The 15,841-nt window shown below is 43.6% G+C and overlaps 1 long non-coding RNA gene across 1 annotated transcript in view; it reads right to left on the bottom strand.

Moving 5' to 3' along the window:
- The window catches only part of LOC106559070, a 35,985-nt gene that overhangs the window by 8,904 nt on the left and 11,240 nt on the right, over nt 1-15,841 (bottom strand). The window lies entirely within an intron of this gene.

The following is a 15,841-nucleotide window of genomic DNA, read 5'->3' as shown; positions in this document are numbered from 1 at the left end:
GGCCAAGGAGATTTACAGTATACACTTGTGGTTATGCTTTAGGGTCAGCCTCACTACAGACGAGCAATCACAGCTTTGCATGCTCAAATGGTAGGCACCCTCCCCATGCTGATGGACTCTTGCACAAACATGTCCTCTACACACCGAGGACACCTTCTGCTAAGCCTCACAACCCCTGCAGCACCCCTTATTTGGGGGATCTATGTCTCTGCGGCAACCCAGAGGGAAAAAGGCGGCTGCCTCAACTCTGCACCTACCTTATGAGAACATGAGCCCCTAATGAGATCCTTTGCATATAAATCTGTTTGCACCTTAGTAAAAAAAAAAAAAAAAAAAAAAAAAAAAAGAGGCATTTATAGGTATACTTGTAGGTATTTATAATACTATTACCTATAAGTAATAAAAATACTTATAGGTATTTATAACAACTATAAGTCAGGTATTATAAATCCCTCCTGAGTTCATTTCCTAGGCCTGTTGGAATTACTGGCAAACTAGGTGGCTTAAAACAACAGAAATTTAATTTCTCATAGTCCTAGAGGCTAGAAGCTAGAAATCAAAGTGTCAGCCAGGCCGGGCTCCCTCTGAAGGCTCTAAGGCAGGCTCCCCCCTTGCCTCTCCGGCCTCTGGTGACCCCAGGCATTCTCTAGCTCATAGTGGCATCACGCCAAAGCTTTCTCCATTGTACATGACCTTCTTCTCTAGGTGCATCTCTGCATCTCCTCACCTCTTTTTATAAGGACCCCAGTCATTGGACCTAGGGCCCACCCCACTATAGTACAAATTCAGCTAATTACTTCTGCAAGGACCCTGATTCCAGATAAGATCTTATCCTCTGGCTCAGGGTAACCATCAATTTGGTGGGGTTGTCGGAGGGACACTCGTTAATCCCACAAGCTCTCTAAGAGTATTTCTCAACCCTAACTGCCTTGCAAGCACTTGGTGGCTCCTGTAGACTCAGGCAGCGCAGGTCCCCATCCCACCTCCTGAGATCCTGCTTTAGTCTTGCTAGGATGGAATCCAGGTATCAGAACTTTTGTAAGCTCTTCAGGGGAGTTTTACTGACTGTAGCCCAGTGGCCCCCATGGTGTATGACCCTTTCCAGCCATCCTAGATCTAAGGACAACCAAGGTCTCTGCCCACCTTAAAGTCCGGCTCCCAATCACCGCTGACAGCCACCTGGCTAGCCCAGAGGGATTCTGCAAGGCCTACAGTCACCATTCAAACTTTTGCCTAAAACTAAAAACACAGGACATTGCACCCCCATGGTCAGACTTAGGCCCCCTCAGGTCTACTGCATTCTGGCACCATGTTTACTTTGGGCATCTACTCTATGTTGTTCCCTGAAATACTCCAGGCAGCATATTTCCAGGAGGTGACGGCACTTCCTTAGCTGACATCTTTGCCACACAATGCACCCAATGTGCACAGTAACCTCAGAAAACATAGCCCCTCTTACTCCTGATGCTCCCCCAGGAGAGCATCTCTTGTAGGTTAGGATGTCCCTGGGGGGTGGAACAGGACCATTTGTATTCTTTCCTATCCCCAGTCCCCAGCCTTCAGGCCCACCTTCCTCCCTCCCAATATGCACACACGTACCTAAGTTCCCTTTGGCTTAGCCTATGCAATGGCCCCACGTTCCTGCCTCCCCTGGTGTTTGCACATCACCCCTAGCCCAATGTTGTGGCAATTAAGCTTCATAGATTAAATAAATCTACATTTACTTCAACCCTGAATGCTCATAAAACCAGGAATCTTCCATTTTAGAGTTGCCCCCAAATGGGCTTTCTAAATCAGAGCCTTGTTCACCAAAGGACTGCTCTGACTCTGCATGCCTTCTTGTTGGGCCTGGTTATTGTGTCTTCTCTCGATGCCACTACTTTTGACTGAGCAGCAGGGAGGTAGGACCAGCTTGTCCAGTGATTGGCAGATGACAGTACATTGTTCCCAACACTTCCTAGAATGATCAGCTAATTCTGACATGTTTCGTATCAGATAATAAAATGAATAATCATGTCATATAATATATAATATCATAAAAATAAACTATGTTTTGCATCACCTAGTAGGCCATAGAAAATTCCCATTTATAAGGATATTATCTTTATAAAACAAATCATTCGATTCACAGTAAATTGCTGAGACTTCTCTCCATTTTTCTTTCTTCCATGTCAGTGAAATTCCATCTCTCTCTCTCTCTCTCTTGCTCTCGCTCTCGCTCTTTCTCTCTCTCTCTTCCTGTTTTCCACTCTGCTCCCATTCCACTTGATGTTTCCATCCCTGATGGTTTTCCTTCAAACTCTGCTTGGGGTATTAATATCTTTGTGGTGAGAAGCACATATGCTATTCCTGGAAAACTATATATAAAGCAAAGGAAGCTAATCAAATGCCCAGAAAAGGACACAAAGAAACCTTGCCCAAGTGTTTTCCCCCGAGGCCATTGAAAGCTTTCCTGCTGCTTCCTTCCATGCCACCTGGAAGGGAGCTCTGGCAGGAAAAGACCGTTCTCTACTCCCTACTGGAGATGGAGCATGCAAACACCACTCAGTTCTAGGTTTGCCTCCAGGCAATGGCTAAAAATCAGAAGAAAGCACAAACCCTTAGGCTCGCAGATGCCCTGGGGCATCATTGACAGCACTGGCAGGAACTCCTGTACCTGAAGAACCAAAGTTCCAGAGGAAGCCTGAATGAGAATGGAAGGAGTCAGGTGACCTGGTCAGCCAGGATGACACTCCCCTCCCTGTGCCTCAGTTAACCCATATGTAACAGTAGAGGATTCAGATTTAGTGAACTGTCATATCCCTCAAGATCTAATGATCTGAAATGCCGAGATGATGCAAACTGCCAACAAGGATGAGCAATGCCTGGCTTTTGTGCTAACCATTTGACTAAATTGGTGACATATATTTAGTAAAAAATGTCTCAGTGACTTTCGTCCACATCTAAAAGATCTGCATGGGACACCTGTGTGGCTCAGTGGTTGAGCATCTGCCTTCAGGGAGGGTCATGATCCGGGGGTCCCGGGATCAAGTCCCACATCAGGATACCCAGAGGGAGCCAGCTTCTCCCTCTGCCTGTGTCTCTGCCTCTCTCTGTGTGTCTCTAATGAATAAATAAATAAAATCCTTAAAAATAAATAAAAATAAAAGATTTGCATCAATAGGAAGTTTGTGCTTACCTGTAAATGCTTCACTCAGTGCCCTTCCCACAGGGGCTTACCAGTACGAGCAACCGTCCAGTGTCCACTCGTTACTCCTTAACCCAGCTCTGCTTTTTTTTATCTCTGGAGTCAGTTCCCAGTTGCTATTTGTCCTATTGGAAATAAGGTCACCCCATAAGAGCTAAACTATGACATAAATACTTAAAGGGGGGCAGCCCCAGTGGCTCAGTGGTTTAGCACCACCTTCAGCCCAGGGCGTGATCCTGGAGTCCCGGGATCGAGTGCTACCTCAGGCTCCCTGCATGGAGCCTGCTTCTCCCTCTGCCTGTGTCTCTGCCTCTCTGCGTATGTGTGTGCGTGTGTCTGTCATGAATAAATAAATAAAATCTTTTTAAAAATAAGAAATAGGGGATCCCTGGGTGGCCCAGCAGTTTAGTGCCTGCCTTCAGCCCAGGGCGCGATCCTGGAGACCCGGGATCAAGTCCCACATCGGGCTCCCTGCATGGAGCCTGCTTCTCCCTCTGCCTGTGTCTCTGCCTCTCTCTCTCTCTCTCTCTCTCTCTCTCTCTCTCTCTCTGTATGTGTCTCTCATGAATAAATAAATAATATCTTTAAAAAAAAAACTTAAAGGACCCACAGAAGAGACGTGTTACCTTACATACAAGAATAATGGAAAGAACGCCACCTCCTTTGTTTAGGAATGCTGGAAGTCCACCTTCCCCAGCCTCCCTAAAGTTGGGTTTGAACCACATGCCTGAGTCCACTTTACAAGCACATGAGCAGGAGTAATGCCACTCTGGGACCAAGGCATTGAGGAGCAGGAGTGCCTTCTCCACACACGCTGGCATCTGCACAGTTGGTAGCAGAGAACTCCCAGATGGCAGAGTCGTAGCTGGAATCTTTGTGGGCCCTTCGGTCCCCATTGGACAAGAGTCTCTAAGAGAGATGTCTGATCTCCTTGGAATGTGGTGTGAGGGAGAAATCAACTGGTTTGTGTTAAGCCACTGACATGGGAGGGTCTGTAACTCCAGCAAAGCCTACCCTATCCTGGCACTTCGACGGGTCCATCCCAAAGTTAGAGAATTAGTTCCAAAGACTGTGAGCCACAGCTCTACCCAGCACTGGACTGAAAGGGGTGTGGGGGCTTTCGTCCTCAGGAGGGTTTCTGCCCTACTCCTACCCCAGCAAAGTCTTCCATGAGGTGGAAACAAATAAGGTTATTCAGTCAACTTGTTGAACTATCTGAAATGATTAAGTTACCAGTTCAATCCCAGCCCCTTGTTCTTATCCACCACTCACCAAAAAATCTTCTAATTATGATTTGAAAGTCAATGTGGTTTTGTTGACAGGTAGAGGATATCACATCAGACAAATTTTGAGTTAAAATATTCCTGTGACAGGGCAGCCCGGGTGGCTCAGTGGTTTAGCGCTGCCTTCAGTCCAGGGCATGATCCCGGACACCTGGGATCGAGTCCCATGTTGGGCTCCCTTGCATGGAGCCTGCTTCTCCCTCTGCCTGTGTCTCTATGGATAAACTAAAAAAAATATTCCTGTGACAGAGTCAAATTTATAGCCCTTTGCTTGGGAAATGTCCCTGCCCAGAGGCCAGGCTGAAGGGCAAACTTAGGTAGCCATGTTCTGAACCCTGGGTTTTCCAAACCATAGTCCAGCTTCTGTTTCATTCATTCACTCAACAAGTATTTATTAAGCACCTACTATATGCCTGTTACAGACACTGGGGATAGAGCAGTGAAGAAGCAAACTCCCTATTCTCATGAATATTATATTCTAGAGGGTAGAAAGCAGTTGCTACATATGAAAATAGATAAAATAGAAAACATATGGATATAAATACTCAGAAGAAAAAGAAAGTAGGGTAGGAAGGATAAGGGCATAATACGGGAAAAAGGGGGGATTGTCACTTCTATGTCTCAAGGGAAACGTTTCTCTAGTGAGCTGACATTTGAGCAAAACATGAAAGAAATTTGGGAGATGGCTGTGTAGGCATTCCTCAGAGCCAGGGGAAGGTGATGATTGTGAAAGGAACAACGATTCAAAAATTTTCAGGTAACACAAACTTGTTTGGTGAAGAAACCTCAGGAAGCCGAGGGCGGGGGGAAGGGAGGTGGGGGGCCAGGAGATGAACAGTGGAATGATAATATGAATGAAGATCAGTGAGAAACAGGGGGACAGAACACATAGACTCATGTAAGCATGGTAAGGACTCTGACTATGAGTAGAATGGGAAGTCATTTCAAGGTTGGAGCAGAAGAGTGGCATTGACTTAGATTTTAAAAACGAGAGATCTGAGGGAAGGGAAAGATGGCAGAAGAGTAGGGGTCCTCAATTCACCTGGTCCCACCAACTTACCTGGTCCCACCAACTTACCTAGATAACTTTCAAAACATCCTGAACACCTACGAGTTTGACCTGAGATTTAAAGAGAGAACAGCCGGAATGCTACAAAGAGAAAAGTTTTTGCTTCTAACAAGGTAGGAAGATGAAAAAATTTAAATAAAAAAGAATAAAGTGGGGGAGGAGAACCGTGACTAGCAGAGCTAAAGTGAAGCAGTGAGAGCCTCTGGGACAGGAAAGCCCAGCCTTGGAGAAGCGAGAACTTTAAAAATCCATGCCAGAGTTTTCCCTGATTGAAAAGTACTCACCAGCGGTTAGGCAGGCCAGCTCCAGAGCTCCCTTTACCCTAGATCCCAGCAATGGAAGGAGGTGGCTGAGCCCTATTCCCTTCGGGAGAGGTGGTCCCTGGGAACGTGGGTCCAGCGGCACAGGACCCCAATCCCAGGGCACTGAATAGACAAAGCCAGCGATCCTGCATTCCCCCTGAGACAGGCAGAAGGAGGCCACAGGACAACAAGGACTCTCCTGCTGCTGGCTGCCCCCAAGCTGTGCAGATCAGCACACCCACGCCACCCCAGGAGCATCTAGGCCAGTGTGGACTAGTGGAGACTAGTGGACTAGAGGAGACTGTGGATAGTTACCCACAGGAAGCTAACTCCAGAGCTGGAGACCTGGCCACCACTCTTGTTATTTTTCCTCATTGTTTCACCTTGTGCCTGGGATGGGCCGGGGTCACCAGGGAACAGAGGCCCCACGGGGTAAACAGCTCACACTCCGCCCAGGTACACACACATGAGAATCAGCACAGCAGGCCCCTCCCTGAGAAGACCAGCTGGAAGAACAGGGGAAGAGCAAGTTCTCCACCAAGCAGAGCTGGAAAGCTCTAGGACTGAGGGAAAATAGTATATAGAACTAGAGGGTCCTTTTTTTCTTTCTTTTTCTTTTTTCCTTTTTTCCATTATGACTCTTTTTATATCAGACTAAAATTTCCAATATCTTTTCTCTTTTCCCACCTTAACTACAATATTTTACCAGTTCTTCAATTTTAAGACTTTTCCTTTTTGACTTTCATATTTCTACAATTACATGTCTTAGATATATTTTACACTTCTGGATTCCCTTCAATGTATTCAATTTAATTTTGGTAGATATACGAGATAGGTATTGTTTTTTGTTTTTTCTGCCTCGTTTTGTTTTACAAAGGTGGAAGTTTGTACCTTCTAAAACACAACCAGCATACATCCAGAACCAAGTGAAATACTGTGTTGGTTCATTCTGTGAGATTATGTTCTCTCTTCATTCCTATTCTGCCCACCTCTTTTATCTTGTTTATGTTTTTCTGGTCAATGTTGGGGCTTTCTATAAGTATTGCTGGTTTTATAAATTTGGGACTGAGTATCTTCTAACATATGGAACAAAATACACTCAGAACCAAGAAGATCACCCTCTAGGACCCCTCAGGTAGACTACATTCTCTCTCCACACCACTTCCTCACCACCACCATCCCCCACCCCGTTTTTTTTTCCCTCTTTTCTTTGCCTTTTTTTTTCACTTTTTATTTTACCTTCTTTGTTTTTGGTTTTTGGCTTTTTATTTGTACTACTTTTTTAAAATTTGTTTTTCACTTTAATGGTCCCTTTATTTTATTTTGTTCTGTTCTTATTTTCTTTTATTTTCTGGTCTCTGACCTCTTCAGAATTACCTAGGGTGGATTTTACTTAGGTCGTGGTTGATATATTTGACTCAGCCCGCCCATACAGCCACTTAGCACTGGACAAAATGACTAGAAGGAAGAATTCACCACAAAAAAAAAAAGAACTGGAAACAATACTCTCTGCCACAGAGTTACAGAATTTGGATTTAAATATGATGTCAGAAATTCAATTCAGAAGCTGCTAGTGGCTCTGGAAAAAATCATAAAGAGACTAGAGACTTTGTTACTGCAAAATTGAGATCTAATCAGGCCAAAATTAAAAATAAATTAAATAAGATGCAATCCAAACTGGAGGTCCTAACTGCTAGGGTTAATGAGGTGGAAGACAGAGTGAGGGACATAGAAGACAAGTTGATGGTAAGGAAGGAAGCTGAGGATAAAAGAGAAAAACAGTTAAGAGACCATGAGGAAAGGCTTAGGGAAATAAATGATAGCCTCAGAAGGAAGGATATATGTCTAATTAGGATTCCAGAAGAGGCTGAGAGAGAAGAACTCAAAGTTTATTTGAACTAATCATAGGTGAGAACTTCCCAAATATGAGGAAGGAAACAGGCATTCAGATCCAACAAATAGAGAGAACCCCCCCAAAAAATCAACAAAAACTGTTCAATACCTCGATATTTAATAGTGAAACTTGCAAATTTAAAAGATAAAGAGAAAATCCTGAAGGCAGCAAGAGACAAGAGATTCTTAACTTATATGGGGAGAAATATCAGATTAACAGCAGACCTCCCCACAGAGACCTGAAAGGCCAGAAAGGGCTGGCAGGATATATTCAGTGCCCTAAAGGAGAAGAACATGCTGCCAAAAATACTTTATCCAGCAAGGCTCTCATTCAGAATAGAAGGAGAGATAAAGAGCTTCCAAGATAGGCAGAAACTGAAAGAATATGTGACCACCAAACTGGCTCTGCAAGAAATGTTAAGGGGGACCCTGTAAAAGAAAGAGGGAGCCCAAAGAAACAATTTAAAAAATAGGGACTAAACAGGTAATATGATGACACTAAATTCATATCTTTCAATAGTTATTCTGAACATGAATCAACTAAATGATACCATCAAAAGATGCAAGGTTTCAGACTGAATAAAAAATCTATTTGCTGTCTACAAGAGACTCATTTTAGACCTAAGGACACCTTCAGCCTGAAAATAAAAGGGTAGAGAACCATTTACCATTTAAACGGTCCTCAAAAGAAAGCCGGGGTAGCAATCCTCATATCAGATAAATTAAAGTTTATCCCAAAGACTGTAGTAAGAGATGAAAAGGGACACTATATCATACTTAAAGGGTCTATCCAACAAGAGGACCTAACAATAATGAATATTTATGCCCCTAATGTGGGAGCTGCCAAGTATATCAAGCAATTAACCAAAGTAAAGAGATACTTAGATAATAATACACTAATAGTAGGAGACTTCAACACGGCACTTTCAGCAAATGACAGATATTCTAAGCAGAACATCACCAAAGAAACAAGAGCCTTGAATGATACACTGGACCAAATAGACTTCACAGATATACACAGAATTTTCCATCTGAACACAACTGAATACACATTCTTCTCAAGTGCACATGGAACTTTCTCCAGAATAGACCACATACTGGGTCACAAATCAAGTCTCAACACATACCAAAAGACTGGGATTATCCCCTGCATATTTTCAGATGACAATGCTTTAAAACTGGAGCTCAATCACAAGAAGAAATTTGGAAGAAACTGAAACACATGAAAGTTGAAGAGCACCCTACTAAAAGATGAATGAGTCAACCAGTAAATTAGAGAAGAATTTTAAAAATTCATGGAAACTAATGAAAATGAAGATACAACCATTCAAAAACTTTGGGATACAGCAGAAGTGGTCCTAAGAGGGAAATACACTGCAATACAAGCCTCCCTCAAAAAAATTGGAAAAAACTCAAATACACAAGCTAACCTCACACCTGAAGGGATTGGAGAAAGAACAGCAAGTAAAATTTACACCAGGCAGAAGGGAAATAATAAAGATTTGAGCAGAACTCAATGAAATAGAGACCAGAATTGTAGAACAGATTAAAAAATCCAGGAGTTGGTCCTTTGAAAGAATTAATAAGATGGATAAACCATTATCCAGCCTTATTAAAAAGAAAAAAGACTCAAATTAATAAAACCACTAATGAAAGAGGAGAGATAACAACCAATACCAAGGAAATACAAAAAATTTTAAAAACATATTATGAGCAGCTATATGCCAACAAATTAAGCAATCTAGAAGAAACGGATGTGTTTCTGGAATACCATAAATTACCAAAACTGGAACAGGAAGAAATAGAAAACCTGAACAGACACCTGCACCCCAATGTTTAAAGCAGCAATGTCCACAAAAGCCAAACTGTGGAAGGAGCCTCAGTGTCCATTGACAGATGAATGGATAAAGAATATGTGGTCTATGTATACAATGGAATATTACTCAGCCATGAAAAATGACAAATACCCACCATTTGCTCCAAAGTGGATAGAACTGGAGGATATTATGCTGAGTGAAGTAAGTCAATTGGAGAAGGACAAAGATTATATGGTCTCATTCATTTGGAGAATATAAAAAATAGTGAAAGGGAATAAAGGGGAAAGGAGAGAAAATGCGTGTAAAATATCAGTGAGGGTGACAGAACATGAGAGACACCTAACTCTGGGAAACGAACAAGGGGTTGTGGAAAGGGAGGTGGGCAGGGGGTTGGGGTGACTGGGTAACAGGCACTGAGGGGGGCACCTGATGGGATGAGCACTGGGTATTATGCTATATGTTGGCAAATCAAACTCCAACTAAAAAATATACAAAAATAAATGAATAAATAAAAACCAAAAAGTCTTTGTCCAATTATATATTACCTTGTGATCTTTGTGTAACAAATAAATGAGACTTCTCTAAAGAAAAAAAGGAAGAAGAAGAAGAAGAAGAAGAAGAAGAAGAAGAAGAAGAAGAAGAAGAAGAAAGATAGAAAAGAAAAAAAAAAACCTGAACAGGACAATAACCAGCAAGGAAATTGAAGCAGTCATCAAAAACCTCCCAAGACACAAAAGTCCAGGGCCAGATGGCTTCTCAGGGGAATTCTATAGTATGTTTCAAGAAGAAATAATACCTATTCTACTAAAGCTGTTTCAAAGGATAGAAAGGGATGGAATAATTCCAAAATTGTCTTATGAGGCCAGCATTACCTTGATTCCAAAACCAGACAAAGACCCCACCAAAAAGGAGAATTATAGACCAACATCCCTGATGAACATGGATGCAAAAATTCTCACCAAGATACTAGCCAATAGGATCCAACAGTACCTTAAGAGGATTAGTCACCATGACCAAGTGGGATTTATCTCCGGGATGCAAGGGTGGTTCTACACTCGTAAAGCAATCAATGTGATAGATCACATCAACAAGAGAAAAAAAAAAAAACAAGAACCATATGATCCTCTTAATAGATGCAGAGAAAGCATTTGACAAAATACAGCCTCCATTCCTGATCAAAACTCTTCAGAGTGTAGGGATAGAGGGAACATTCCTCAACATCTTAAAAGCCATCTACGAAAAACCCACAGCAAATATCATTCTCAATGGGGAAGCACTGGGAGCCTTTCCCCTAAGATCAGGAACAAGACAGGGATGTCCACTCTCACCACTGCTATTCAACATAGTACTGGAAGTCCTAGCCTCAGCAATCAGACAACAAAAAAGAAATAAAAGGCATTCAAATTAGCATAGAAGAGGTCAAACTCTCCCTCTTCTCAGATGACATGATACTATATATAGAAAACCCAAAAGACTCCACCCCAAGATTGCTAGGACTCATACAACAATTCAGCAGTGTGGCAAGATACAAAACCAATGCCCAGAAGTCAGTGGCATTTCTATACACTAACAATGAGACTGAAGAAAGAGAAATTAAGGAGTCAATCCCATTTACAATGGCACCCAAAAGCATAAGATACCTAGGAATAAACCTAACCAAAGAGGTAAAGGATCTATACCCTAAAAACTACAGAACACTTCTGAAAGAAATTGAGGAAGACACAAAGAGATGGAAAAACATTTCATGCTTATGGATTGGAAAAATAAATATTGTGAAAATGTCTATGCTACCCAGGGCAACTTACATGTTCAATGCAATTCCTGTCAAAATACCATGACCTTTCTTCACAGAGTTGGAACAAATAATCTTAAGATTTGTGTGGAATCAGAAAAGACCCCGAATAGCCAGGGGAATATTCAAAAAGAATAAACCAATGCTGGGATCATCACAATGCTGGATTTCAAGCTGTATTACAAAGATGTCATCATCAAGACATCTTGTGCCTTGTGGTACTGGCACAAAAACAGACACATAGATAAATGGAGCAGAATAGAGAACCCAGAAATGGGTCCTCAACTCTATGATCAACTAATATTTGACAAAGCAGGAAAGACTATCCACTGGAAAAAAAGGACAGTCTCTTCAATAAATGGTGCTGGGATAATTGGATAGCCATGTGGAGAAGAATGAAACTAGACCATTCTCTTGCACCAGACACAAAGATAAACTCAAAATGGTCGAAAGATCTAAATGTGAGACAAGAATCCATCAAAATCCTAGAGGAGAACACAGGCAACTTCCCTTTTTGAACTTGGCCACAGCAACTTCTTGCAAGATACAGCTATGAAGGCAAGGGAAACAAAAGCCAAAATGAACTATTGGGACTTAATCAAGATAAAAAGCTTGTGCATAGCAAAAGAAACAGTCAACAAAACTAAATGACAACCTACAGAATAAGGGAAGATATTTACAAATGACGTATCAGATAAAGGACTGGTATTCAAGATCTATAAAGAATTTATTAAACTCAACAGCAAAGAAACAAACAATCCAATCATGAAATGGGCAAAAGACAGGAACAGAAATTTCACCAAGGAAGACATAGACATGGTCAACAAGCACATGAGAAAATGCTCCACATCACTTGCCATCAGGAAAATGCAAATCAAAACCAGAATGAGCTACCACCTCACACCAGTGAGAATTTACAAGACAGGAAACAACAAATGTTGGAGAGGATGTGGAGAAAGGGGAACCCTCTTGCACTGTTGGTGGGAATGTGAACTGGTGCAGCCACTCTGGTTACTCTATGACCCAGCAACTACACTACTGAGGATTTACCCCAAAGATACAGATGCAATGAAAAACCAAGGCACCTGCACCCCGATGTTTCTAGCAGCAATGTCCACAACAGCCAAACTGTGGAAGGAGCCTCTGTGTCCACTGAAAGATGAATGGATAAAGAAGATGCGGTCTCTATGTACAATGGAATATTACTCAGCCATCAGAAAGGACGAATACCTACCATTTGCTTCGACATGGATGGAACTGGAGGATATTATGCTGAGTCAAGTAAGCCAATCGGAGAAGGACAATCATCACATGGTTTCACTAATACAGGAATATAAGAAATAGTGAAAGGAATTATAAGGGAAAGGAGGGGAACTGAGTGGGGAAAATTAGAGAGGGTGAGAAACCATGAGAAACTCCTAACTCTGGGAAACAAACAAAGGGTTGCAGAAGGGGAGGTGAGTGGGGAGTTGAGGTAACTGGGTGACAGTCACTGAGGAGAGCACCTGATGGGATGAGCACTGGGTGTTATACTATATGTTGGCAAATTGAACTTCAATAAAAACAAATGGGAAAAAAAAGGAGAGATCTGGTTGCTCCGGTGAGAGGAGACAGTAGGAGAAATGTGTAGAAGCAAGGAGAAATCTATTGAGAAGTCATTGTAATAATTCAGGTGAGAGATAATGGTGGCTCTCAGGGTCTATGGCATAACTCATCAAATTTTCTTAGGGATCTGAATAGATCATAGCAGGAGAACGAATCAGGGAGCTTCAGGGAGCCACTGAGAACGCATGAAGCCAATAGCCTCCAAGCCCCAGTGCACAAACAGCCTCCCCTGGCCCCTAACCCCAGACCAGACTGCTGACCTGACCTCCTTCTACCAATAGCCTCACCTCTGGGGTGCTGACTCTGTGTGTGTAGATATATAAAAACTTGCCTCAGTCAGCTGTATCAGTCAGTTGATGCAGCATAACAAACCATCCCAGAATGCAGTGGCAAATAATACTATGCTTTCATTCTCAAAATCAAAGATCTATGGTAAGCTGAGGAAATTCTGCTCTGGGCTACAGTCTCCCGGTCAGCTGCAGAAGCTCTGTTCCATGTGGTCATTCTGCAGCCTAGCCTGGAGACATAGCAGCTACCTAATTAAATTTTTTTCCATGCAGAAGTTGGAAGCTCCCAGAGGAGTAAATAGAATCATGAAATTCCTTCCCAAGGCCTAGGCTCAAAACTAGCACCCTGTCATTCCCACTTTCTATTGCCCAAGATCATCACTGCCAACCCAGCACCATCAGGGCAGGAGAGTACACTCCTACTCCAGTAGGAAGAACTGCAGAGTCACAGGACCGAGAGGTGTGGATATCAAGAGGGTGAAAAATTGGGAATAACAATGAAACCTATCACAGCACCCTACCAGGAACTGAGTCAGTGGCCTCTGGTAGGGCTTCTCAGACTCTGGCACTCATAAGAATGGCCTCCAGAGCTCATCAAATACAAACTCCTAACCCAATCACTGGAGATCCAGACTCAGTAGGTTTAGGGTGTTTCCAGGTGATGCTGCCACAACTGGTCTACAGGCCACATGTCCAGTCACAATGAGCTAAAGCACACTCCAAGAGCCTGAGCATCAGATCCATGGGACAGTAGGTACAAACATTTTAATTCTCCAGGTAATATCTAATATCTCATAATGCAATGTGAGGACATCTCCTTAGCTAGGGAGAGAAGCCTATTTAGACCCATCTGAAGAGCTTGAGGGAACTGACATCTTATTGCTCCCTACCTTTGGGTAACGGAGAGCACACAACTTGTGCTAAACCCCTCAGCTGTCAAATAAGGATTATAACTTCTAAAAAGCATTCTATAACCCTACCCCCAACACATGCATGCCAAGTTAGTCCTTCCTTCCACTGAGCAATACAATCTCTATTAAAATAGGTATGCCAAGATGTTCCCAATTACCTCTTTTCCACTCTGCTTTCCCCAGAGCTGGTAAGTTCTGTGACAGCTGCCTCCATGTCTTCTCCATGGGTCTCATCTAATGCCTGACACTTATTTGCATCCCAACTCATGTTTGCTGAGTGGACAAAAGAGAGGAAGACCAAGATGTACCTCTCCTAGGGAGACAGGACTCCTATGATGCTGTTCAAGAACACAAAGGATCTGATCACCCATCCCATGCTGGGCCCCTGCCCCACTGTGGCCTCCAGCCTTTCTTGAATTCACATAAAGCAGTGGTTTTCTTCCTGGCTGCATATGACAAGCACCAGGAGATAGTTTTAAAAATCTCAATCCCCAGGCCACCATCCAAACCACTTAAATCAGAAGGCTTGGGGTGGGACCAGGCATTAGTATTTTTTAAGCTCCTAGTGATTTCCACATGCATCCAGGACTGGGTACAGCTGAGTGGCAGAGGGCAGTCAGCCCCCCCAGCTCGCAGGTGTCACTGTGAGGCAGACACAGGGGGACCGACGAGTCATGAATGGAATTGAACCGTCTCTGCCACAGGCACTGCAGCTATTTGGAATCAACAAACAATCTGGAGAAACAAGAAACAGATTCTTCCAACCCTGTTATGAAAACAAGGGATTAGCTATTATTGCATAAAAGCCGGTGCCTCACTAATCCTTACAGAACCTGTTTTGTCATGAGTTCCAAAGAAGCTAAGGCTCCACAGAAAGCCCTCTGGGCTAGCAAAAGAGTTGGTCACAGGCTCGGAGAGGGCAACCGGCAGTGGGGCTGGTCTAGGGGCCCTGAGAACAGGAGTGGGGTGGGATGGACCCTGACATCACAGAGTGGGGCAGAGCACAGGGAGAGGAGCACATGGGAATCATGTGCCAGGAAAGTTGGAGAAAGCCCAGAAAGAGGAGGAGGAGAAGAGAAACCCAGATGAGCAGGAAAGAGAGGGTGGGAAGGCAGGGAGGAGAAGGGTTGAGAAGTGGGGTTGGGCCCTGGGAGGTGAATTTGCTTCTCTCCTCGTGGCCAGGATGTGCCCTACATCTCCTAGCCCCCATCGCCCCCCTCCAGCAGCCACTGGGTAAGAGCCGGGGCCGAGAACACAGGGCTGTCTCCTTTCCTGCTGCCCGAGTGCTCTATGTACCTCCTCCCCAGATGGCCTCATCCCCAGGGACAGGAGATCATGTTCTCCAAGCAGGGAACATGTGGAACCCAGCTGTGGCCCAAAGTTCCATGTCACAAACACCAGGCCGTTTAAGTGCAGGAGAACAATACTGGTGGCTCGGGACCACTCCCACAAGACGATCTTATCGGTTCCTTATCACCCAGAGGGATAAGCACAGACTTGGACTTGTAAAGCTATAAACACCCTCTGCGGATGAGCATCAGCTCAGCAGCAGCGCAGCTTGGCTTTATCAGAGGCCTCTATAACTGAACACCGGAGAGCGTCCTCAAATCCAGTTATCAGGAGCAGGTGATCCATGTGACCATGGGAGTTCAGCTTCAGAACCAGGGCCTCTGGGGACCCCAGTTTGGCTCACTG

This window comes from Canis lupus, chromosome 7 (assembly GCF_011100685.1).
Source record: "Canis lupus familiaris isolate Mischka breed German Shepherd chromosome 7, alternate assembly UU_Cfam_GSD_1.0, whole genome shotgun sequence".
Classification (NCBI taxonomy): Eukaryota; Metazoa; Chordata; class Mammalia; order Carnivora; family Canidae; genus Canis; species Canis lupus.
Note: the sequence above shows the minus strand (reverse complement) of the source record. Positions and strands in the feature narration are given on the sequence as shown.